Genomic DNA, 25,682 nt, shown 5'->3' with positions numbered 1-25,682 from the left:
TGCCGCACTTGCAGCCAAGCCGTATATGCAGCATCTGTTCAGCTGAGCCGCTGGTGACACCCCCTGTCAGCATCTGGTAATTTTCCTAGCGCAGACAAGATTTATATGAAAGCTTTAACTCTGAAAGTCCTGAAGATCCACAGATAAATACAAGCCAGAATAATTTTTTTTAACCACAGTCAGAGGTGCACCGTTTTAGCAAGTTGGTTTCAGGTGACGGCAGTATCATCTTTATATATTAGCACACCAGCTCAAGAGAAGATGCTTAATTTATCTGAAAGCCAGTTGCTGTTCAACTGATAAACTGTTCCTATTCAGTATCCAGTGTTCAATCCTCCAAATCACAGGTACTGCTGCCTGAGAAGCCCTTTAAATAACTCATCATGTTCCATGCAGAGTATTCTACATCTTGATTTTCCAGCGCTTACCAAAATGCATCGTATCAAGACCTGGAAATAGTTCAGATTTGACTGTTAAATTTTTCATTGTTCTCAAGTCTAGGCAGAGCGGGGGAGAGGCAGTTCAGGCTCATCAGAGGAGGAAATCCTGCAGAAGGTTTGCAATAAGCGGCAGCAAATTTTATTCTGTCATTCGATATCCTAATAAAGTATATTCTTTTCTCCTACAAACCTTGCACCTCTTACTGCTTAGAGCACCAAAGCTACAACAATGTTACTACTGGAAACCAACAAGTGATTTATAGCCAAATCTCATTTTACTGGAACCTCTAAGCTTTTGAGAGCTTGTTATTCCAGATTTAACCTGGTCTTAAATGAGAGAAGAGTGAAATCCAGGGCTTAGAGAAAGTATTAAACTTGCTTACAGCTTTGTTAACACGTACTAATGAAAGAGAATTAGCATACAACCCCAACCTAATTTACCCTAATACAGGAACTGTTTTCCCAGGCAGGATATTGAGTGCTTGTGACTGCTTTCTGCTGTGATATTCTTACACGGCATCACGTGGTGCCTTCATCCCTCACTGAAAGGTTTGGAGAACGCTTCATTGTCATCAGCAGTCCACTCTGCTCACATACGCTTCCACCTACTGCCCCACTTGCCTTTACGGAGTAAATGACTCTTAGCTTCTCAGTGGGACTAGCCCAGCTAATGGTGCTTGAAGGTACACAGAAAGTACTCTGTTTTTACAAGAGACTCCTAAAACCCCATGCTCTTTCTTCGGGCTCTTGCTCATTCCCAGAATCACGTAGCAGCCACGGCTCCAAGAAAACTGGCTGTCAGCAAGTTGTTCAATCAGCAGTGCGCATGCATACCAATTTCATGTATTGATTTCAGTTAAAGTACATCACTGAAGCTGTGATCCGGCAAACATTTTGCAAGTGTGATTCTGTGCTTAAAATCTCCCCTATCTCACGAGATAATCCGCACATAAGTGTTTGCACCATTGGTATTTAATTTGCAGGACTGAGGCTAAAGGCCAAGAGTACGATAGTTTATTTTGAAAATATATAATTAACACACAAACATGTTTGGACTTAAGCAAGATTCCTCCAGCAGTCCCGAGAGCGGAACCATTCCTAGGTCTTTGGCCAGCCTTAAGCCTGACAGCAAAGTTTAGTTTTTAGCTCCTAATTAGCACTATTAGGAAGTGATTGCAGACCCAGGGGCAGAGACTACCTCCATGCTTGCTAAGTGATGGCAGTGTCCTTTAACAAAGAAGAGAGGGACTGCCTTTTTGCAAGTAAATTTTCTTGGTTGTAAGTAGAACTAAAACCCATTGCTTAAAGGGATCAGGTCTGCGGTTCCCCCCCCCCCCCCCCCCCCCGCAAACGATGGAAGATTATAGACTTCATCTACACATAAAACAACAAGAATAACGTTCTCGAAACAGTATGTTGCAGCACTTTTTCTGTACCAAATACATCTGAATTTACAAGCCAGAGCGCTGCCAAGCTTCTTCTTCTGAAGTAAGCTTCAGAGAGAGTAATGATTAATACGGCAGTTTGCACAGGGTATACAACATCCTGAGCCAACTAAAGTACATTTTGCCACGATATATTTACTTATTCTGGTTTCCTAACCTGCAAGCAGCCGATCAGCTGAGCGCCCTTTGATAATGCCTTCCTTTCAAAAACCCTGCGGAGCAGCGCAGGGCAGCAGGTGGAAAACACCAAACCACCGACCACCATTAACTGCCCCAGGAGCTGGGCAAGACCGGCCAGCCGGCGCTCTCTCACTCAGACTGCCAAAAAAAGAACCGGTCACGCAAAAGGCTTCAGGACCGCAGACCGCAAAGCAGGGTTAACTCCGGTGAGTCCCCCAGTTTAAATGCCAGTGGAATCAACTTTTAACTGTGTGCAAAGCATTTCTTTGTGCAACATGCAAGTGCACCGATGTATGATGCCCAAATAGCTTTGGGAGATGAACTGCACAGATTATCTGCAACTGCAAAAACCACATGCTCTTTTAACAGAGGGGCAAGGCACACTGGAACTAACACACAAAAGATTAAATATTAGTCTCAGTCGAAAGGGTTTGCAATTAATTGGAACAACTAATAAAATCATAATTGTAAGATATAGTTAATTACTACCATACATACCTAAATGTTTATGTCTTCCAGCAGCCATTAACTAAGAAATCTGTTGCTCTGGGTAAGATTTGATCTAACTGTGTGAAAATCCATCGCACAAAATACTGCACAGCTACAATATGAACCTTGTTCCAGAAAACCTGTTTGGTTTTTGAAAAAGCCTGTTGTTGCCTGGATTCAGGGCTGAATTCTGCACGGTGCTGAGTTCCTTACACGTCCTTCAATGCCAATGGGAGTGAAAGGGACTCCGCACGATCCAGACGCATTCAGTACCTTGCAGGATTGCCTCTTAAGTTAATATATAACAAATGGCTGCACAGCAGTGTGTGAAATCAGCAAGTTAAACATACACTTAAAATAACTGTAGCATCAGGCAGGCATATTGAGCATTTCATTAAAATCGCTTTGTGCTCAATAGGCTCATATGCAGTGTTCTTACGTATTTACCGCAGGAAAGCAAAAGTTTGGGAAGTATTCTGGTGAATGTAAAATGAAGCAATCAATAACTGGAAGTTGCAACCAGAAACGTCCAGTTAAATATTGTGCAGCCTGTGGGTTGGTTATTATTGGCTGGAGTGTGCTCAGAGAAAGCTGCACCTGACAGCATGGACTAAGTGGAAGAGCAAAAATGGCATGTGCTAAATACTCACCCACAAAGATTAAAATAATAATAATCCTTAAAAAAACTTCTAGCTGCAGTATTTGCAACTGTCAGCAACAGAATGAAATGCTAAAATCATACCTAGGGATCCCCATTTATCTCAAAAGTTGTGTTTGGCAGCACACAAAAACGTTGACTGCCTCTGCTTTGTGCTTTTCAGTGTCAGTGGGAACTGTACACCTCCCTCCTACGTATATAGGAGACAAAGTAAAATATAACAGAAGACCTGATAGCACATGGTTTAGTCTTCCCTTTCTCCCAGAAGAAACAGCAACTTCCAACTTCACTGCTGTTTTTTTTTTTTCTGAATTAGGGTAGTGGAAAGTGAAGAATAACTGTGCAATCCTAAATGCCAGGGAAAACTAATTCGAAGAGAAATGGATTTTTGTACTACATTTCTTTGAGTTTTTCTGTGAATAATCACAAAGAGAATTTTTAATGGCCATATTACATTCATTTCTTAAAAGTAGAAATGCCAACAGATTTACTTAGTAGTAGATTTACATATCCCAAGATCATTTTCAAAACCTAATTGACAAAAATTAATAATTTACAATGAATTATGAGACTTCATATATCTCTCAGACACAGTAATTTGGAATTCGCATATTACTGAATCCCAAATTGTTAGCTATGTTCATTTTAGCTGAAAGCTCTGCTGGAATCTCAATACCAAGGAAGTTAACTATATGAGAGTCTAAGGGTACAACTACAACTCCACAATGTTTGACTTACTCTCAGAGCCTCCAGTGGAAAAGAGAAAGCAAGTTCTTCATTGCAGTAATCTCCTCATGCAAGGTTGGGCTTTTACAATTCTAAGCCTTCTGAGACAGCTAAAATGTCCACTAAAGTTAATGGGACATTTTCTCTGCTTTTATCACGCTTTAGGTAAGGATTATCATAAAGGCTAAGTCCTAATAATTTCCTCAGGCTTAAACCACTCACCAAAGTGCTCACCGTGGTGTTGCCATATGAACGTTGACCTAGATCATGATGCTGGAAGGAAGTAACTAAAATAACATGTTCTGCTTTGTGGTTTGAAATTTTATGAGAAACTGGAATGTAGAGAATACTACAGGGCACAAGTGGATCTCTAGGCAGTTCACAAGGACAGAGTGAGGAATCAGAACTTGGAACACAGAGGAAGAATAAAAAGAGCAAATGACAGAGACACAAACGTGATAAACATCTGGTATTTCTGCCTATGAAACCTTGCTGGTGCTTCGGATATCAAATGCTGTTATAGAAGACAGACCAAAGTTTAGAGAGCCATATAACACTTAAATTTCTGGCACGACTAGCAGCAGAGCCCTGTCTAGTTTTGGCAGCTCAGTAACTGAAATATCTTGATGAGGTTCCTGCTTAGAGAACAATAGATCATTGTATTTTGTACTTCAACTGTACCTGTAATCTCAGAATCTGAAAGAACTTTACAAACTTGAATAAGTTAAACTTTACATGTGCATGTGACGCCTTATGTTCTGCCTATTATAACATTTTTTTCAAATATTTCCTTTGATTTTGAGCGTTTCCAATTTTGATCTGATGATTTGAGATGCTGACATCCAAAATGTGAAGCACTCAAAAAACAAAAATAGTGTTCAGTTTTTAGTAAAAAATATTCTGGAGAATATTCTCCAGAAAAAGAATGGTTAATAGAGAAAACTTAAAAAAAAATCTATTAAATGCAAACTGACTTTATTGGTTTAATGTAGTTCTTTCTCTAACGCATGTCAAGAGTTGTTCAAGGCAGAAGCTACTGAAGTAGCTAAAGGAATCCACAGAAGACCAATTAATCACACAGTTAGAATAACCTGTCTCAAAATTTTCAAGAAATCAGAAATTTCCAGGCCCGATGACCTGATTTTAAGAAGTGCAATACTGCACTGTACTATTTCCATTCTGTTCTGTTCTATACAGGTTTGTCCTATAAAATCTGAAAGTATCTTTTTCCAAAATCAGTGGGAATCAGGGGCTCATGCTACCTGCACAAGTCAAAGTAGAACTAGGACAAATGCATCTCAATGGAAAATGACTTTGTTGTCCCAGAACTGCATACATGATTTTTACTGTCTGAAATTGTGGCCAAGAGATTTTAAATGAAGACTACCAGAAATATAAACATCAGGCTTACTGAGATCTAAGCGAAGAAACCTAGCAAATATCGGGTTAGGTGGAGTCTAGCAGGGTTATATGATTTAGATGTGAACACCTGTTATTCACAGAATCATACAATAGTTGAGACTGGAAGGCACCTTTGGAAATCATCTAGTCCCACCACACTGCTCAAGCAGGGTCACTTAGGGCAGGTTGCCCAGGACCATGTCCAGCCAGGTTTTGAATGTCTCCAAGGATGGAGACTCCACAGCCTCCCTGGGCAACATCTTCCAGTTTTTGACCACTCTCATTGTTAACAAGTTTATTATTTATGTTTTCCTGAAATTTCCTGTATTTCAATTCGTGTCCATTGCCTCTTGTCCTGTCACTGGGCACCACTGAGAAAAGTCTGGCTCCATCTTTTTCACTTCCTCCCATCAGGTATTTATACACATTGATAAGATCCCCCCCGAGCCTTCTCTTCTCCAGGCTGAACAGGCCCAGCTCCCTCAGCCTTTCCTCATATGACAGATGCTCCAGTCCCTTAATCATCTTTGTGGCCCTTCTCTGGACACAGTCCAGTACGTCCATGTCTCTCTTGCCCTGGGGAGCCCAGGACTGGATATAGCACTCCAGATGCGGCCTCATTAGTGCTGATTAGACGGGAAGGATCACCTCTCTCAACCTGCTAGCAACAGTTTTCTTAATGCAGCCTGGGATGCTGCTGTTCTTTGCTGCCAGGGCAGATTGCGGGCTTATGTTCAATGGGCTGTCCAGCAGGACCCTCAGGTCCTTCTCTGCAAAGCTGCTTTCCAATCAGTCAGTCCCCAGCCCATACGGCTGCATGGAATTATTCCTCCCTAGGTGCAGGGCTTGACGTTGCCCTTTGTTGAACTTCATGTGGTTCCTGTTGGCCCATTCCTCCATGGGTCCCTCTGAATGGCACCACAGCGTTCTGGTGTGTTAGCTGCTCCTCCTAGTTTTGTATCATCTGCAAACTTGCTGAGGGTGCACTCTGTCATATCACTCAGGTCATTAATGAAGGTGTTAAACAGTACTCACCCCACTATCAGCCACTGGGGTGCACCACTGATGCCTGGTCTCCAGCTGGATTTCATGCAGCTGATCACAACCCTGTGAGCCTAGCAGTTCAGCCAGTTTTCAACCCATCTCCCTGTCCACTTATCTAGTCCATACTTTGTCAGTTTGTCTATGAGCACATTACGGGAGACAGTGTCAAAAGCCCTGCCAAAGATAAACAATACGCGTTGCTAAAGATAAACAATATCCGTTGCTAAAGACAAACAATATCCAATGCTCTCTGCTCATGCACTTAACTAGCCAGTTCATCACAGAAGGCTATCAGATTGGTCAGGCATGATTTCCCCTTCATAAATCCATGATGACTACTTCTTGTTCTTAATATGTTTGAAAATGGCTTCCACAAAGATTTGATCCATCAGTTTCCTGAGGGCTGAGGTAAGGCTGACTAGCCTCTTGTTTACCGGATCCTCTTTCTAATCCTTATTGAAGACTGGAGTGATATTTGCTCTCTTCCCGTCCTTAGGAACCTCCCGCAAATCACCACAACCTTTCAGAGATCTTTGAGAGTGGCCTCGCAATAACATTAGCCAGCTCCCTCAGCACTCATGGGTGCATCCCGTCACGCCCCATGGACATGTGTATATCCAGTTTAACTGATCACTGACCTGATCTTCTTCCACTGAAGGTAAGTCTTCCTTGCTCCAAGATCTTCTCACTGGTCTCAGGGACCTGGGATTCCTGAAGGCAAGTCTTACCAGTAAAAACCAAGATGAAGAAAGCATTGAGCACCTCAGCCTTTTCCATGTCCTGTGTCACCAGATCACCAGCAGTGGGGCCATGTTTTCTCTAGTCTCCCTTTTGCTGCTGATATACCTGTAGAAGCCCGTCTTGTTGCCTTTCATTTCCTTCACAAGATTCAACTCCAGATAGACTTTAGCTTTTCTAACTCCATCTCTGCACACTTAGACAGTGTCTCTATATTCCTCCTAGGTCACCTGTCCCTGCTTCCACTTCTTGTAATGCTTCTTTTTAGGTTTGAGTTTAGTCAGGAGCAACTTGTTTGTCCATGCAGTCCTCATGATGCTTTTGCTCGATTTTCTGCCAGTGGGGGGGTGGACCATTCTTGAGCTTGCAAGAGGTGATCCTTGAGAGTCAACCAGCTCTCCTGGACCATTCTTCTCTCCTGGACCGTATCCCATGGGATTCTTCCAAGCAGATCCCTGAATAGGCCAGTCTGCTCTTCTGAAGTCCAGGGTTATGGACCTGCTTTTTTGCCCTCCTCTCTGGAAGAACTCCTGAACTTCTCCTGAACATCACCATCTCACTGCCACTGTGGTCAAGGCTGCCACAGCCTTCACATCCCCAGCTAGTTTTTCCTTTTTTGTGAGCATGAGGTCCAGCAGAGCTTCTCAATCACCTTGCTGGCTCCTAAATCACCTGTGTCAGGAATTTATCATCAATGCACTTCAGAAACTAGCTGGTTTGCTTGTGCCCTGCTGTGTGGTCCCTCCAGCAGATACTGGGATGGTTGAAGTTCCCCTTGAGGACCAGGGTCTGCAAATGTGAGGCTTCTTCCAGTTGTCTGAAGAAGGCCTCATCTACTTCTTTCTGATCATGTGGTCTGTAGCAGACACGCACCACAATGTTGCTCAGGTTGGTTGGTCTGCCCACTGATCCCGACCCATAAGCCCTCGGTTGACTCATCACCAAGGCAGAGCTCTGTACATGGGGGAGTTGGTGGGAGCTGCTCTCTGTCATAAAGGGTAACCTCCCCTCCTCGCCATCCAGCCTGTCCTTCCCAAAAAGCCTACACCCATCCATGGCAGCATTCCAGTTGTGTGAGCTATCTCACCACATCTCCATGATCCCAATTAAATTGTAGTCTTGAAACTGCACATAAACCTCTAAGTCCTTCTGTTTGTCACGCATGGTGCATGTGCTGTGAATCACTACTTAGGATACACAGAAAACACAGATAGAAGCAGATAAAAGCAAGAGACATAAGAACTGTGACATTTCAGCTTGAAATCTTCAGCAAGAGTAGGAAAATGCTCTGATCAGTTCCCACAGATTTCAATTATGTGGTGGTTCAGCATCTGGTAAAGTTCGTGGTGGCTGTAGAATTTCCACCCTTCATTGCTACTAGCTGGAAATCTATTAAAGTTTTCCAAGGACCATTCTTTCTCCTGAAACTACTACTACTTTTACAGCTATTGCCAGCAGTTTGAATCAAAGCAAAGAAAGTTTAAAAAGACTCGGGCACTAAACACACTGCTAATATTAAGATATTCATACTGGTGATCTGAGTTTAGGCATATCATGTTTCGCATACTGTATGTGTTCTGTGAATTGGCCTTTAGGGCTATTTGCCCACTACTTTCCATTAGCACTAAATTATATTGGAAAATATAGAATGGTGGAATAATTCACTTTCTATTAGTTCATGTCTAATCTTTTACTATATTTGGAACACAGAAAAGCAACAGAGAAAGAAATTAAAAAAGAAGAACAAAGTAGGCACGTCTGCATGTTGTGATATGAATTACATTAAACGTCTTAATCTTAACAACTGCACACAATACAAAGCAAAGACTGTAAGAAGGCAAATCTTTCCCCCAGATATTTAGGTAAGCAATTGCAAAGTAATCCAGGCACAGCACCATCCATAAAACCAGTTCATCACCAGGTCATACAAGGCAATTAGGCCCGGACACTTCACGTAGAGGAGAGCAGGTTAACAACTGTCACCTGAAAAGGTGTTTTAAGTGATCCTGTTTTATTTTTAACAATATTTTAAAGCCTTTGAGAAGATTAATCCCTCAGAACAGGAGCTGAGTACGTTGCTGCTGCTGAGGTAAACTGATGTACTAGATGAGTCCTCAGCCCAGAATAGTCTCTGTAAGACTTTGAAGCGATATTGTTTTATTACTACTATTGTCATTAAACAAACACCACCACTGTCCTTTCCCCTGAAAGTCTAATTTCTTTGCAACAAGATGGAAAAGTTCCTACAACTTTCTCTCTCCCTCTCTTTCTCTCTCTCATGCTGTCAGGCACAAAACATGCCACAGACAACATCCATAGATGCAAGACCTATTTATGCACATTCTTCAATAGCAAAATCCTTTTTTTTCATAAGGAAGACTATGTAAAATCTTCTTCATCGTTTGAGGCCATTGCCTATTCAGTACTGCCACTGGCGAGCAAGGGATTTTTTTAACACAGAGGTAGGGGAGCAGTTGATAACATATAAGAATGTATCTATGAAAAGATACCAGATGAGAAGATCTCAATATTTAAAACAAAAACCAGATGCACTGGAAATAAACAATGAAAGATCCAGTGCAAGGTTTTGAGACAGATATTTGAAAGTCTCACTGTTAAGAGGAAGTTCTTAGGTAGGACCTGTTGCGCTAGATCAGACCAGGAAGCTGGACAAGTATAGAGTGATTCTTCCTCTCTTTTAATTTCCCAGCTTCTGGCAATCCAAAGCTTACCATCTTCCTAAATCACAGGTTGCATCTGGAGCACTCTATTTTATAGTCCTGTTGGACCAATTTTTCATGATTTTTCCTGGCTCCTTTTTATTTTCACTACTTTTTTGGCTTCCACATCCTCATTTTTCACTGAATTCTCGTAATTAATTTGTACACAGGGTGAAATGTATTCCCTTTGGTTTGAGTCAATATTGCTGCTCAGGAGATGCTGTGTCCATTTGAAAACCTAGTCCTGCCTGTGGGTTCTGAGTGCTGGGAGCCTCCAGCCCTGGAAACGGTGGTGTTGGAAGAGAAGTGAAGTAACAAACAGGAAGGATGGGTTTCAGGGGAGAATGAGAAAGTGGCAAGAGGAAGGGTAGATATGCAAATTAGGTTTCTGGATTATTGCCTTAGCATTTAAATGATGGTCACGCTTGTTTCTTGTACCATTAAGAGAGGATTCCTGGATTTTAACAGTCTCAGCAATTGCAATACATAAATCATAACTAAATAATTCATTCCTTAAAAGCATGCTGTTCTTCATCTGTTTTTCCAGCTCCTCCACATGCTACTCATATTTTATGCGGTCATTCTGGTTTTAAGTAACATATTCAACTCGCTCTACTTTTTGCAGGCAGGAAAGTCAGAGCCCTGCTGATGAATGTCACCAGTTCCCAAAATCCATCATTCCTCTATTAGCAGCCAGCAGGCCAGGAAGCACTAGGCTCCACATGGACCTTTCCTCCAGTCTCTGTGACAAGCTAACAGAGAGGTATTTAACCAGCATGGCTATTTTCTGCCTGGATGGCTAAAGTAAAACTGTTCCACCAGTAACATAAAAATGTTCTAGCAACACAGCAACAAACCACACAGCATGCCAAGGAGCTGTGGGTTCATTGCTGGGAGGTTACTTTTAATTACAAGGTCCTGATTAACACTGGAACAAGGCAATAGCTTACTTCAAACAGTTCCGAGTCATGGTACTTAAAAATGTTGATCTTTGTCATGAGCAAGGGCAACAAGTGACAAGGAGAAAAAGAGAACTGCTTCAGCTCTGAGTGGGTTTGAATTCCTATTACAGGACTTGTGGAAGCCCAGTAATTTATAAAAAACAGCTTTCAAACGATCTTTTCATAGTGTCATAACCAGCCAAACTGTCAGCTCTGTAATTCCCAAATTGATGGCATCACACAGGAACTTCATTTTAAACAAGGCTTTTGTACAAGATGAGCCTTTAATGGTTTTGCATTAATTTTATTCTGCTAATTTGTGCATTCTATCATTTCAGCATTATTATCGTTGTTAACAAAGTATTATTTGAGTTTGAATTTTGTTTATTTGATCTGACAACTGCCTGAAACATTTTAACTTGTGCAGTTTACCAGAGACTGTTATCTGCCTCTTAGGAACAGAATTTTGATTGTAGTCCAGTCTCTGCAACAGTATTACTGCAGGGACAGATCCTGGATTTATTTGAGCTTTTAACTTCAGTTCCTCTGTATGCAAGTGGAACATGAAAGTACCATAATTAAGAGCCAATACAAAGTGGAAGACAGCAAAAATAAGGAAGTACACTCCTCATCATGGAAATGGTTAAGCATGGTAAAAATGAATCCAAGAGCTTTTGTAGAGTGAGCTGTCTCCTTCACTAAGAAATAAAAGAATATTTAATGAAATCTATGGATTAAGCTCAGTAACTTCTTCAGTGTATCTGTCCTGCCTCAAGTGGGTAGTTAGGTGAGCTGTTAAATGTCTGAACTTTGACCATTGCAACAGACTTTTAGTTTTAACTGCCACATGTGTATAAAGGCTTCTTTATTTTCTCATCATAGGAAGTGTAGGACAGATGAAAGGGAAGAACTTTGGAATATGCAATCAATACTGGGAAGTTTAATCTGGAGCTACAGAATACAAGTAAGATAGATATCACTGGAATGATTAAATTGTGAAAATATCTACTCCTTAATTTCATCAGGAAAAAAAATGAAGAAAGCTGACCAAGACAAAAAATGAATTTCTTACTTCTTAAGTATAACAACATGCAGCTGATGTCCCTTATCCAAATCAAGGTCACTTTTAACTGGAGTGCCATAACCTAGTCCAGTCGGATGGTTTGGCTGAATGAAAGAAAGAGCTGCTGGCTTTATATGAGGCAGATGGTTCTTGCACATCAGATTAACTCTGACTTGATGCTACCTGTGGACACAGCAGTGGGAAAGATGACCCCGGAAAAGAAATGCTGCTTGCCAGGAGTGTATCAGGAGACGTCCCCAGTGTAGAAGCAAAGCCCTGCTACAGTGTCCTTAAACTGCCCTTGGATTTGTTTAATTTAACTGATCAAATGTAGTATGTTTTCTGGGAGCATAAAACATTTGCATAGCACAAATATCTAAGGCAGAATATAGAAAAGCCAGATATGACATTCTGTCTGTCTATGAAAAATCCAGGATGTGATCAGCCTTGCCTTGAAGGCAGTAGTGATGTTCCCATCGACTCCATTGACACCTCAGATCAGACACCTTCAAACTGACTCTCAGATATGGGGGAAAGATATAGCAGAGAGAGAGTGATCTCAGGCACAAGGGACGTGTACTGTCAGAGTGTTAATCTGTTTCATCTACTCCTGCCAGGAGCCACCAGGCAGCTTGGAGGAAGCTATAGGTGTTAGCAGGGACCAAATTTGCTCCTAGCTGGACCCAGGACTGATGCGCCGCTAACACTGTGTATAACAGAACTTTTGCTTGCTGTTCTTGTGAGCTGAGCACCCCTCATCTCTTCATCTGAATCCCAGATTCAATTATTTTGACAAAGTGTGCTAGAAAAGCTACGCTCATCTGTTAGAAAAGATAAAATAAGCACATAACACTAAATTACATTTGTCAAAAAAATATATGAACCAACCTTATTTGTGATGAACTTTCATGCATTTATCAGTTTCTGAATAGATTTTTAGGACATAAACTTGCAAGGGGCTGTGCATAAGGATCAACTCCTTGCAAGATCACGGCCATAATCCACCAAACATCTGTCAATCATATGAGTAAATTTGTGCACTTTCACTATTCAATTCACTTTCTACTTCCCAAATGCAAAAATCTGAGCATCCTTATGAGACTATTTTAGCCTCAAGTTCTCTGATGTTTTCTTTAATGCCATGCAAAAAAATGATTCTCTGTTTAATTAGTGCCAGATGCTTTGACACTTCTATGTTTCTAAGGGAAGGAACAAAATCCTTCATTTAATCTTTTTTTTTTTCGTAACTCTTTTAGTAACTCTTTACCTTCTGAGTCTAATTTAACTAATCACCTAATAATGATTTCTCTGTAAGTCATAGGGACCACTATGCACACTACATCACGGCGCCTTGATAAAGCAGATCTGAGAATTTTAAAACATGGCTATACCTTCAATGAGAGGATGAAAGCTCAGCAGTTCTCTATTACATCACTTGTAATTTTGGACAGTTTCCATTTTCAGCCTATCCATTTCTCTCTCTAATAGTTATGTCTCTTCTCTTCATTTTCTTCTACAACTTTTCATTTATCTTGCCAAACTTGGCCTTCACATGTAGCACTCTGTAAGGAGTAACCTCTTGCTGCCATCTTTGTAACAGTGCAGCATGGTCCGCATACCAAGCAAAACATACTTGGAATTACCATTTACAGCAGACCAATGAAAGGTATTTCAAGCATATGGAAAGACTTCAAGCATAAGATTATTAGGCTCAGTGACTAAGCTCTTCAATACAGTGTGTCTCCATTTATGAGACACGATATCAATCTATTTGGATTCAAAATATTTTCATTTTCCATTCTGACAAAATGTATTCAAAATTTATTCCCATTCAAAACCAAGGGTTGCTTTGGAACTTGTAGACAGAAGCAACATTGAGAAACTTTGCTGGTTTAAAGACGAAGTGTCCTTAAGGGAGATCTTGGACAAAGCTGAATTTTCAGAAAATTTCTGTTGTTTCTCATTAGCAAGAGGTATAAACTTCTTTTTCAGTTTCCCACCAGGGAGACAAAGAAGGAAAAGAGAAAGGGGGAGGTTAAATGATGTAATATCTCAGACATATAATTCTTTTTAATGATATATGCATTTTGCTTTTTAACTCAGCACTCCTTGCCTGCAGTATAAATGCATATAGATTTAGGGCACTTTTTTTGTTCAACAGATTGGCTATTGAAATTTGCATTCCATTATCACTTGGAGCTGACTTAAACTGTGTATTAGATAACTCTTTTTACTACAGTAAGGCATACGTATTATTTATATCTGTTTGCATGGCTTCACATAATGACAGTTTTGAGAGCAAAGGTAAGCCGTGTTTTGTGTTCCTGTTGAACCACTATTGTATTTGACTGATATGAATTGAGGGCTCAGTCCTGCAAGCCATTTTCTTTCTCTTGAAGGTAAACCAATTAGTACCACTGAAATAACTCCTCCAGGACCACATGCTTTTATATATAATGACAGTACTTTGAGAACAACAATAAAAACTAACTCTCAGAACACCAAATAATACAAAGGACCATTTATCTCCTAGAGCACTGTAATAACTGAAATATGACATTTCGCGTGCATTAGCAAGGTTGAATAATTAGTGTATCCGGTACAGATCAATATTGCGTGATGAGAATAGAAAAAGTGGTGCTTATATTGAAGAAAGAGGGGATGGGTTGCCTGGACTATTAACTGACTCTTTAGTTCAGAGTAAGGAGTCTCTGAATATAAAATATATAAAAAGATATAAATATATTTATAAAAATATACTCTGAAGTACATTTTTATATCTTATAGTCAATTTGAAGGCAAGATTGGCTGACAGAAAGCTGGGAAACCTTGCCCCCAGTGAAGAGCAATCATTTGCCATAGAGAAAGAAGTAGATGACTGGAGATTGGCACAGCAGCTGTGCATAGTACAAGAAGGACGGTCATGCAATTTCAAGGATAAAGCAGGGATGCAGGAGGAGGAAAAAGTGATGCGACTGTCTTTATAAATATAGCAGGAAGGGTAAACACCAATGAGGCCCAAGGATATCACTTGCTGTAGGGTGTAATGATGTAATCCTTTTCCTCCCGGCTGGCAGTGGGCTGCAGTCCCCTTGAGTGACTGTCACCCCTGCTACTTGCCTTATATTTTAAGGGCTTTGTGCTCTTTGGAAGTTACAGACCAGCATTCAGAAACACAGAACACAATTGCTGTAGCGTAACATATTTTTCTGTATAGAACAAAAACTGTCTTTCAATTTTCTGCAAAAAAAGTCTAGGTTGTTTTAGTAAGTGCTGCCAGCTGATAAAGCTGTAGAAAGAGTGATAAACCTGTCACATCTAGAAATAAAACATCTGGATAAGCAGATTAGAAATTGTGATTTATCTTTTTGTTTCTTTAAATAATATTTTAATGGCTCAGGTTGTGCAATTTGGGCTATTAGCTTTACTCTGTGGAGATTTACAGGATCTTCTTTAGGCTTTGAATGCATGGCCTTATAAAGCTATAGGCCTGCATATGAGCAGATCTTCTGTGTGATGACCAAACAGTGTAAAGTACACACTAATTTCCTTGAAGATGGGGCTGCTTTTTCAGGTTGGAGAAGAGTGTTGAGCCTGCTCCTGCTAAGTTGACTCATTATACCACAATTCCCTTTCAAAAGCTGCTTCCACTCCGCAGAGCAGATGAAGATAAGTGCTACTGCACTGTACTGCCGCAGGAGCCCACACACAGCTGTAGACAGCCTCACTGAATTCTCATCTAGCTAGGACACTTGTTAAATTCCTCTGATTAGAAACTTCTATGGTTTTATTCAAGTTTGTCTCACAGACCTAGACTTTTGCCCTTCAGCTGGGACACATGTCCTTTTCTTTTCCTACCTGCTCAGTGCTATAGGTGTGATGGTCTTCTCCATCACGGCTGACAGGAAAAACTTGATGGTGTCAGTCTCCTAGAGTCTCAGTCTTCCCCTCAAAAACATTTGCTATTTATGTCTTTGACTTTTTCCCCCCTTTGAATAGACTACAGTGACACTATTTCATGAAATATAAAACTTCTGGATCACCTATCTGATGGTCAGCTATCGCATCACTGTTATTTTCTTCCAAAAAGTAGAAAACCCAAGATTTGAATTTGTTAACTGAGCAGGGAATAGATACAAAGAATGCACCCTGATTTTCCTACAATAACAACTTAAAGAGACTCAGAAAAAAACTAAATATTTCTGACGTAGCCACGTGAAATGTTTCTAATAAGCTTGAACCAATTTCCTTTATAGGTAAGTATTCTATCTGAAAATATTCACCCAACTCATTAACAGGCACCAAGTTTTTATCTAGATAGCAGACTTTTTTTTATAAACTCCTAGCAATGACTTCTACTTATGTCCTTGTAGGAATGTGGAAATGGAAGAGGCAGAGGAGAATACTATGGATAGCTGTCAAATTATATTGCTCCTTGTTTTCATGTGTTGGAATAAATAAGGATGAGTACATTTAGAAGATAGAAAATGCATAAGAAATAGGTGATGCTAACAGATAAGTAAACTGGAGATGTCATCCTCAAGCCTTACAGGACAACACGTAAATATTTGTATGAGCAGAGTGGAGAAACAAAATTATGTAATTAAATTTGACATTCTCCAACAAGATTTGTAGTCTATCTGAAAACAGATGACTCTCAATGTTATTTTCAGGAACGATATCGCAAACTGGAAGAATGGCGACAACTAACAATTAGCTACTCATGGTTCTGGTATGTCTGATTGCTCTTCATTCATTTGAGATTTGGTTATTAGCTGTACTAATTCACTGAAAGGCAAAAGACTTTGGAAGAGATTTACAAAGAAATCCTGGTACCCATCTCTCACTGAGAAGCTGGGCATCCAACTGCTATGCTGTGTTTTTAGAAATTATGTTCACAGATTTGCTTCCTCTAAGGGAAGGAAGGAGGAGGGTAAGGAAGAAACTAACATAGTTTTATCTTCCCTCATTAGCCTTACTTGCTCAAACAGTACTGTTTTTCCATCCAGAAATGTGGTCTGATGGGAAAAAGATGAATTTGACCATTTGTCCAGCATTTCTAGACGGCAGGCAACTCAGCCCTGCAGTGGCTGGAATGAGCTTACAAGACCCTCAGACATGCTGCTGCCATGCACGTGCACATCTTGCACAGAGAATGTGATACATTACGGACACATAGCAAGTCCCATGTTTTAGGGAGGCATAGGCCATCATATGTGTCGGAAGAAAACAAAATCCCTGCTGATGGGTTGAATCATATGCCTCCCCTAACCCTGTCCAGATCTCCATAATATCATATAGGAAGACTAGATCGGAGTATGACATATTTCCACACCACACAGTGCAGCTATGGCCTTTTGGCTCTCATCTTTCCCATTAGATCCGGATGTCTCTGTCACTGGCCTGGGTTCTAATGCTGGTCTACAGAGTCCAAAATGTCGCCTCCAGTTATGTGCTCTGCAAAAACATATTCTTATTCTGTGAGATGACGGTATGATGCTTTGTAATTACATGACAGTCAACAGCATTAAATAAAGTTGTACCTGCTTCTGAAAGGTAGTACCTGCATCTTTTCATCTTTTTTAAGATTGACTCCGAGAAGATCTTTGCCAAATTCTGATCTTGGCTACACATATTGTGCTCGCACTGATAATCTGTCAGTTGTCTCAATTTAACATTAGGCACTCTAGCTTCAGGTTTGTGTGATTCCCTTAGGTTTGCCATCAGAAGAGTCTTGTCTACATATCAGAAAAGACGGGTGTAATTTCATTCTCCATTGAAAGAAGGCAAGGATTCTGTCTGGGGCTTTCTGACAGTCAAGTAAAGATTATGACAGTCACATTTCACAAAAACAAACAAAAAGGTGGGGTTCAGTCTCTGCAGATCATGTTAGGGACTGTTATTGATACTACTTTGTTTCTTTGAATCAGAGAGAGGATTTTGGTGCTTAAATCTAGTTTAGGGTGTACCCACGGGATGTTACAGAACTGATCCTGAGGATTTTCAAAATCATCACCAAATGCAGTAGGAGTTTTTGTAGTCTGAGGACTAAGAGACTAATTTATGTTTTAGATTCGCTTCTGTTTCACCCCAGATTCACAAACTGCCACATTGATGTTTAGAGTTAGGAGGCTCTTGTGCAGCGGCTGCAGATACGTGTTGAACAGTGACACAGTCACTCCAATCCCTTAAGAAAATGTAAAACAATTTGCAACGGAGAGTAACCACCCTTACGATGTTTCTAACCATTTCTGATTAAGCACAGAACCAGAGCCTTCATCCATGAATGACACCAATAGAAGTAATTCTTAACAGCTTCATGTGATTCTTCTGCCTCCAGAAAACAACAGGGTAAATCTAGTACAAACAGGGAACATAAATGCTGCTGTCTGAGCCAAGCAGGGCTGGACTAGTCTCCAAGAAAACAACGTGTGTGAGCACAGCGCAAAGTGTTGCTGGAAAGAGATATTTGGGGGATAGAGCACGCAGGGCTCAGATAATATTGCCCATTTGACCACCTTGTCATGGGACAGGCAGTTTGCAGCACACAGTTATAAAAGAGCTTTTGATTCAGTCCTAGCATGTACACTGATACAACAGTCAGCAGTGTGACACTGCAACACCCCCGTTGTGACGTGAGACATTCTTATCACAAAAGGGGAAGAATCTAACCACGACGGCGCATACCCAAGAGCTACTCAGCCCTCTCCCTTTCCAAAGTGAATGCAACAATAAAGATATTACCCAGTAGCAAAGTTTATTTTAGGATACTTTAATTTGAGGTAGGAGCAAAGAAACTGATCCCGGAGCTCTTATCTGCGAGATCAGCCACAGATGAAAGAGTGTGAAAGACCACTGAAATCAATGGGAATTCAACGGGCTTTGGATGTGATCACATATGAGCACAAGCCTGCAGGACTGAGCCTCAAACCAGAGCACTGGCACTTGCCTATATAGGAAAGTCAGCCAGAATCACTCTATTTATGCTGTAGCTGTAGTGACATAACACGCTATGTGGATACCTTCGCAGGAGTGCAGGTTTCCACATGATGCATTACAAGACTGGAGGCAGACACTATGTTGGGGTAGGAAGTGGATGGAGGGACTGCATATCCCCTGCACCTAACTGAAGCACGCACTGCACTGCGAGGGGCTGTTGGCTCCAACCCATCCCCTTTCCTTCCACTCCAAGTCCATGCTTGAGTTGAAGGGGTATAAATTAGTGTTGTAATTATACTGATAAGTTTTCCAAGTAGACAAACCACTACACGATACAAATTCTTCTAATTTTAGGGTTGAGCTTTATAACATTTTAGAAAGCTTAATTAATCCTTCAGTCACACTCCAAGAATTCAGTTCATGGGCACAGAGCTCTCAAAGAAGCAGTAAGAAAAAACATTAAAGGAAGGGGGAAAAACTGACCCTCCTTATGTCAGAATTTGTGCAGGTACCTATAATCACTGATGTATTCAATGGGTAAAACAGCTGCTTGCATGGATGAAATACCCTTTAAACCTCTTAATAAATGTCGAACATCTTACCCTGGAAGACAGATATGGCCTTGGGCAGCTCTTTTCCCTTCTACACGCCATCACTGTGGAGTCTGAGGCACTGGGGCGCTCTCAGGGAGGGCCCAGCGGGAAAAGGGTTCCCAAAGCGGTGGTGGGGTTCCCAAAGCGGTGGTGGAGCATGGAAGAAGAGGGGTGGCACAGGCTGGGGAGGGTGACCGCACGAGCCAGCTGTGCCATGACGGTGGGGACAGAGCAGGGGTGGCACAGGCCACAGAGCAGGGGTGGCACAGGCCGGGGCGGACGTGAGAGCGACAGGGCACAGCAGAGCGGTGGGAGGAGAGACTTGCAGGGAGGGCAGGGGGGCCTCCAAATGGTGGCGGTGAGGTTAGCACAAGCGAGCACGGGCGAGTTGTGCATGCCCAAGGGGTTATTCCATCCTCTGAACTAAGGAAAGACTTAAGAAAATAGGCAGAGTAAACCAAGGAGGAAAGAGCTACAGTAAGGCTGAGAAGACAGGTGGAAGGAAGAGAACTTCACGGAAACAGTAAGTTTTATATGGTTCTTCACATTTTTTGTTTTACTTTGCTTTTAATCATGGATAAAGACAGCAAGTAAACCAAAGCAGCCGCAGACGCTTTACCCCCACAGAGCCAGCCAGCAATTAGGCAGCTCACCTGAGGTCTCTCGGGCCTTGGCAGCTCTGCCAGAGCTGTACTTTCACATAAACGGTTCCTGAACAATTTCTCCTCTGTACTAAGTGTAAACAAGCTTTCCTTTAGCATAAGTAAGTGTTTCTTCCTATCCCAGTGATTTCCTCTCCTAAAATAAATAGTTTTATGCACGGAACCACTGAAAGAAAACAAAATCTGGGGCTTCCCGTTAATTGCTGTGCTTCCCGTGACTTCTGCGGCAGCATCTGGAGCCAGGGGCGCCGGCCACACGTTTCGCTTCGTGCAAGCTTTCCACGTTACGACTCTTGGAGCAACTGGCCGTGTTGACTGACCCTTGCCCGCAGCTGCTCTTCTCCTGCGGGAGCGCGGGGACGCGCCTGCTGCGGTCCGACGCGGGAGGCCCTGCGCCACCCCGCTGCGGTGCGGGACCGCCTGTCGGTGCCAGGAGGCAGCAGCTTTTTAAGAGTCGGGAGTTCGTGGGCGTAAACGAAGCAGAAAATGTTGCAGGCTGGCTTCGCTTTCGCCGCAAAAAAATGTGCTTGTGCGGTGAATTCCGAAATCCGTAGCCCCGAGGAGCTGTGATCCGAGGGGACGGGGCCGAACCGGGGGAGAGCCCCGTGCTGCAGAGGGCGGGGTGCGAAGCGGGGGGCCGCGGGAGCGGCGCGGCACATCCGCTCCCGTCCGGGGGCCACCAAATCCCTCCCTCCCTCCCCCGTTTTACCTCAGGTATCAGATCAGGCCACCAGCAGGAACGAGCCCGGGTAGGTACAAGGCCTGCCTTAACGCAACAGCAGAAAACCGCAAGCGCACCTGACCCCCCCCCCCCATAACCCCACGCCGGGCGCAGCCTTGCTGCCACCCGGGTTACGTTTCACGGTTTCCGGAGGGCCGTTGTCCCGAGGGGGGGGACGCCGGGCCCGCGCACCCTCCTCTGGCCGGCCGAGAGGCACGGTCTGGAGCAGGAGCCCGCCGGCAAACCCACCCTCTGCTCAGGGTGCCCTGCAGACCACAGAAAGGCGGGCAGCCTTGGGAGGCGGCCCCGGCAGTTACCGGCACGCAGAAGTGCTCCGCAGCTCGTGCAGGTAACAGGGACGGGGCGCTGGAAGAGCTGGCAGCTGAGCGGACGGAGCCGGGCAGAAGAGCAAAGGAAACTCATCCGAGACCGTGTCTCTGTCTTACCTCTCTGCGGGCTCTTCGGAAAGCGCAGCAGGGCGCTTGCACGTACACATCTCTCCCCTCAGATCAGACGAGCATCACCAGCACAGAGGCCAGCGGGGCGCTCCGGTTTCCTCCCCGCCCCGCCGAGCCCCACGCGAGGACCCAGCGGCCCCGCCAGCCCGGGGAGCCCTCCTCGGCCTCCCCTGCGCCCGCTGGGAGGAACAGCGGGACCCGTGTCGGCACAACACGCTTCATAAACCTCCCCTCAGCCCTTCGGGAGACGTACAGCCTGGAGAAAAATACCCAAATCCCACGGTTTGTTGACACAGTAACCTCTCGGAGGTTTTTGCTCCCTCAGAAGCCATCTGCATAAAACAATTCATTATGAGAAAGATTTATCCAGCCTGCAGTGTGCTGGTTTTGGGCAGTTTTATTTGTCTAAGGAAGAAATAAAGAGAGCAAATGTTTGTACACTAGAGACTTCACACGCACACCAAGGCTTTGCTTCAAGTAATACCTAAGGACTTTCACATCCCTGTGAAGGAAGTGTATTGCCCAGCAAAAGGAGGAAAAAAAAATCCATTATTCAAGGAAACAGCCCATTTCTGAGGCATAAGTGAAGTAAAACTTTTGCTATTGGAACAACCTCCCAAAATGTTTCACATTTTTCTCCATCTTATCCATATATATTTATTAGATTCCTCTGGTGATGCTTGGAGCTATCTTAATAAAAGTTCCCAATAAAATTTATAAAAACACAACAGATAGTGGGAGGAATAATAAAGGGCCAGATGTTGGCTTTAAGTACGTATACATGTATCCCGAAACAAATGAAGCCTGGGGAGGGCTCTGTTTCCCAAAACCGAGAGAGATGAGCTCTTTAGTCTCAGGCACTGGAGAGGAGCGAGATAGGAGAATTGTGCTGCAGGGATCATAAGGGTTTTAATGCATCCCCTCGTCCAAACCACTGCCACAATACCTAGATCTTTACTCAGATCTCCAGCCCTTTAATAGATACGTTAGGCTATGGGAACAAACTGACAGCATGTGCAAAAGTGTGTTGCCTTGCAGGGTTTATCTGACCCCAGCTGCAAACGGATGGGGGTGGGGGGTTGCTTTAAGTAGCAGTAGTTGCTGAGACAAAAGTTGAACCTTGATCCTTAGAGCTGAAAAGAGCTTTACTAGCAACATTGTAATTTTAACATTTTAACTCAATGTTGCATGATAAAAGCTGCCTCATTTACCCATCTCTTAAAGGGCCTAATCCTGTATTGTTTACCAAGGAAAATCTTGTCTTTGAGCAGGATTAAATATGTGCTTGAGCTTTGAAACGGCAGAACAGCATAGAGAATGAGATAGCCAGCATTTCGGAAGGTATGACCCCTTTCCTTCCAACCTTGAGATTCACTACAAGTGACCAAGATCTTTCCCCTCTACCCAGGTAATTCTCATCTTCCTGACACCACACAACTCTTGGCTCAACACAAAAAAGAAACCAAAACCAAAAAAATCAGAATTTTTTCATTACATCTTTCTCCTTGCCATCAATAGCTGCAATATAGCTGAAAATCGTTAGTCATTTTGAACTGTCATTTAGATGCAAAAATTATTTGAAAGAGAAAAGAGAAAGAAAAGAGAAGCTCTAAATATGCAATAACAACTTGTGATTTTGGAAGTCTTGTTCCTTTGGGCAAGTTTAATTATACATTTTAAAGGAAACTGGACTGATTCTCAAATCAAGTTCCAGCATCAGTAGATATTTCTCAGACAATCGTCAACTATTATTCTGACTTGATATAAAATATATAAGTGTAATTTTGAATGTTGCAATTGTTTTAAGGAATCAATAGGTATCATGGAGCTTAAAAAGCTGTGGCACAAAAAAATGCTGCGGAGCAATTTACACTTACTGAATATATGAACACAAAACATTCTCTAGTAGATAAAGTGTGGTTAAGTTTTTAACATATTTTAAAACAACTCCAAAAAGGTGGACCCATCCAGCCTGCTTGTCCTAGTTACATGAATAATCATTGAAGGCCACGGAACAACTTAAACATTTATGTAGCTTTGATGGGGCCCAAGTAAGAAATGGCCAGGTCTATTTTGGACTCGCTGTACAAGAGTTGGATTTGACATTTTTACATGTGATGAGATGCAGGTGTATCCACTGCTGCAGCCTACGTGTGCCTCGCACCGCATCTAGCTGTGTTGGGGCCACTGAGGCAGCTGTTCCAGCAAGCTGATCCAGTCAAAAGCCAGTCCATCAAAAAGCCATAATTTCCTGTTTCCGCAGCTTGTTAATCTGACCTAGCTGTCTGTGGTTGTGCAATTGCTACGTAGGAAGCAAGGGGGAGAAGGGGAATGCGGGCAGAGAAGCCAGCAGTGCAGTGGGACTGCCCCATTCATCAGCACAACAGCAGCCCCAGTTACACTGGATTAGATGTAGCATTCAATTGCCTTCTCTGCCTTTCTATGCTTGTTTTCTCTCTGTGGAACGGGACAGTTCTAGCCCCTTAGCCTATGATCATAAGCCACCGCAAAGCTATTTTATTGGAGACACCTAAGTACCTAAAGAATATCAATTTGTTGAGCTCAGAAAATCTCTTTCGGTATCTGTGATCCTCAGCATGTGGTATATAAAAATCAGGGTCCTCACAAACTCACAAATTCAACATATCACCATCTAGCCAAAAAAGATAATGAATACAATTTATAAGAAGCAAACTAGATTTATTTCTGTACACCCTGCACACCAAAAGGACAAATACTCTTGTGTTAGCAAGACTGTGAGCGCTAATGTCTCTCTGTTATTTGTAAAGTGAGCCCAAGTTCCATGAAATAAGCTATAAACAGAAAACGAACACACTAAACAAAAAAAAAAAAACCCCAGTACACATTGTATAAGGTAGTATTAGCAGGACTCTAGAAATACCTCTCCTGGCAAAAATATGCAATACTGTTCGTGCTAAGACTGGTTAGCTTTGCTTTTCTGAATCTATTTTTAAATAAACTGTAATGATACCTTGCTTGGACTGTTTACTTGGAAATTATATAATAATTAGACTGTCTAACCATGCATAGATAACCTAGAAGCATAGTGATTAGGCAATGTCATCCCTAGGATTTTATGAGATAACAAAGTTCCGAAATCATGGTATTAGGACTGTTATTAAAGACCTATTACTATTATTAGATCAGAGAAAAGTCCTGTGCCCTTTTATAATGGGGTTTTAGAAAGCAAAGGAGTAAATGAGCACAAGAAATGGGCTGTGGCCCACGAGCTGCATGCACAAAGCATTAGCAGCTGCTCAGTGCTGCGTTTGCAAATGCTCTGGTTCCTGTAGAAACATTTAATCCTTCCTGAATCCTGGCCGGCGTTTATAGTTAAATGCAGGCAGTAAAAGACTAGTCTTGATTACCTGTTGCTTATCTATATGGTTCGTTTTGTGTGACAATGGATTTTCATCTAGATTTTTAAAGCCTAATTATTCAGGCAACGTATCTGCAATCTATATTGTTATGGGCACCAGCGACCTATTTGGTGGGAGGCTGCACGGTGGGGTGGGGAAGTTTGGTTGCTTAGCACTGAAGAACAAGATAAAGCAGACAGGAAACTACAAATCCCTTAATGCAAAATCATGAACTTTCTAGAGGCCTCCTTGAACTACCCTGCAGAATTTATATCGACTACATATAATAATATTGAGTTACATCTGGCAATGGGATTCTCAGATATTGTTTCAAAAGCATAGGAAAAGAATAGCAGCTTTGTCAGAGCTGGGGCTGAGAACTCCTTTCCATTTCAAGGCCGACCTTCCTGGCCTTCTGAAAGTAAACTGGGTTTTACAGAATAATTTCCTTAGGATCCTACTTAGTTCAGCAGGACGCAGTCCTTAAGGCCTTCTCCATAAAAGGCCACACAATACTGAGAAAAACTTAAAAGACAAAATGCAGAATAAAAGTACACAACAAACATAACAAGAATGTTTGTGCTTTGCTCCTATAAAAGGCAAGGATAAAATTCCTGTTCACTTTGAAGGGATAACCCTTACATAAACAGTATCAATGAGCTGTGCTCGTTTTTGTGGCTGTTTCCCTTGTTCAGGCTTTCTAAACTGTGCACTTGTACCCCATTTCAGCATGGCATTTAGGAACATACCTTGGCATCACTTTATTCAACTCTTTTGAATCTGGGCCCTAAATACCACGGTGATGGATATATCAGCTATACCAAATAGCAATGCCATGCCTGGAGAGACAGGCAGTCTATCCAAACCGGAGCACATGTGCAATGTCTTTGCAGCCTGCAGCTCTTTTACAGTGAGTGTATGCCACTCTAATAGCCAGCTGCTGTCGAAAGGGCAGTCCTGCTCGAACCTCTTTTCACTGGAACTGGTATTTGCCTGACCCTGCCATTAGCTGATTTTTCTTACTCAGTGAGCATAAAATTCTTTCTTGCTCTTCTTGTTCTTCTTCCGCTTCTTCTTCTCCTTT

General features: G+C 42.3%; 1 protein-coding gene and 1 long non-coding RNA gene across 5 annotated transcripts in view; one reads left to right on the top strand and one right to left on the bottom strand.

Annotated features, from left to right (window-relative positions):
- SPATA13 (spermatogenesis associated 13) overlaps positions 1-25,682 on the bottom strand; it is a 167,574-nt gene that overhangs the window by 63,738 nt on the left and 78,154 nt on the right. The window contains exon 1 of one of the 3 annotated variants that reach the window (XM_009686551.2): positions 2,564-2,722. The exons of the other annotated variants lie outside the window; for them this stretch is intronic. The gene's annotated coding sequence lies outside the window, so the exon portion shown is untranslated. Of the gene's footprint in view, positions 1-2,563; positions 2,723-25,682 lie in introns of those variants that run through there. 3 annotated transcript variants of the gene reach the window in all.
- On the top strand, positions 1,964-17,372 carry LOC104151605 (uncharacterized). 2 transcript variants are annotated; one of them, XR_695821.2, is made up of 3 exons: positions 1,964-2,271; positions 6,880-7,041; positions 10,467-17,372. It is a non-coding gene; the product is annotated as an uncharacterized lncRNA (long non-coding RNA). The 2 variants fall into 2 exon arrangements; XR_011138692.1 differs by having other exon boundaries at positions 6,880-10,604; positions 11,665-17,372.

Source organism: Struthio camelus, chromosome 1, assembly GCF_040807025.1.
Source record: "Struthio camelus isolate bStrCam1 chromosome 1, bStrCam1.hap1, whole genome shotgun sequence".
Lineage (NCBI taxonomy): Eukaryota > Metazoa > Chordata > Aves > Struthioniformes > Struthionidae > Struthio > Struthio camelus.
Note: the sequence above shows the minus strand (reverse complement) of the source record. Positions and strands in the feature narration are given on the sequence as shown.